Raw genomic sequence first — 1169 nt, 5'->3', positions numbered from 1 at the left:
GTTGTCTTCCCCAGCCCTCCCATTCCAATGATCGAAATGACATCACACTTACGATCGCCTTCAATAAGTTGCTCCACCAGTGTCGATGTGTCATCAACAAAGCCCACCACGTCATCTTCCTCAACTTCTCTCCTACGCCTGTGTAGTGCCTCCGTCGCCGCTGCCGCCGCTGCATCTACACTCTCTGTAGCTCTTTCAATGCCATACTTTTCTCTGTTGTTGTAGATTTTATTGATTTCATTCTCGATGCCTGCAATCTTATTTCGAACTTCCCGAAGCATCATTGCGTGCATGGGGCTATAAAATATCCTCTCCACTAGGCTCCGCCTCCTGTGCTCTGCAACCTTGAGGATATACATATCAATAACATCCTCAGCCTCGTAAGCCACCTCCCTGATCTGTCCGACTACCTCCTTCACTATTGGATGATCATTCCGTTTTCCCACGGAGCTCTCCAGGAAGATATTTATCAGCCTAAGCTCCCTATGGAGTGACTTGACTTGATCCTGCACTCCACCAAAGCAATTTGCTTCCTTTTCGAGTTGTTGGGACAAGTACTCTACGAGGAAATTAACAACATAGTCGGCCATATTTCCTTATAATACTCCCTCCCTTAAATCTGCTAGAAATGTTGGAAAGCTGCTAACAAACTGTTTGTCTCTCTCTCTCTCTCTCTCTCTCTCCCTCTCACTGTATTTGGTGTTTACTGTTTCTTGGTTGCAGATGGTAGTGAGGAGAAAAAGAAATAAGAGGGAAGGAAAGAGACCCTCAGGGATGTGAAGAAAGGGTTGCTCAATTTGGTTATTGGAAAGACATTGACAGTCTAGAGTGAAGCTATTTTCGGTTGATTGGGGGAAAGCTGGGGTTGGTGGGTAGGGAAAGAGAAGAAGGAAGGCAGAGTTCAAAAGATGGTGAATAGGAAAGCAGCTCGAACCCCACTCCTTAACGAGGAAGATAAATAAAAGTTGTTTTTTTTTTTTTTTTTTTTTTTTTTTGTAACAACCAACATTCATTCAAACAAAGAGTAAAACAGGGAAAACAGAAGATAAAACACAAACAAGCTAGCTAAAATTCCAACCGGCCAGATCTTAAAAAACAGGAATGAGATCAGAAACGGAAAAGAAAGATGCGAATGCAGCCCGAGAAAACCCTTGCCGCGGCGCATACTG

Source organism: Corylus avellana, chromosome ca2 (assembly GCF_901000735.1).
Source record: "Corylus avellana chromosome ca2, CavTom2PMs-1.0".
In the NCBI taxonomy this organism is placed as follows: Eukaryota; Viridiplantae; Streptophyta; class Magnoliopsida; order Fagales; family Betulaceae; genus Corylus; species Corylus avellana.
The sequence above is the reverse complement of the archived record's forward strand: the minus strand, read 5'-3'. Positions refer to the sequence as shown.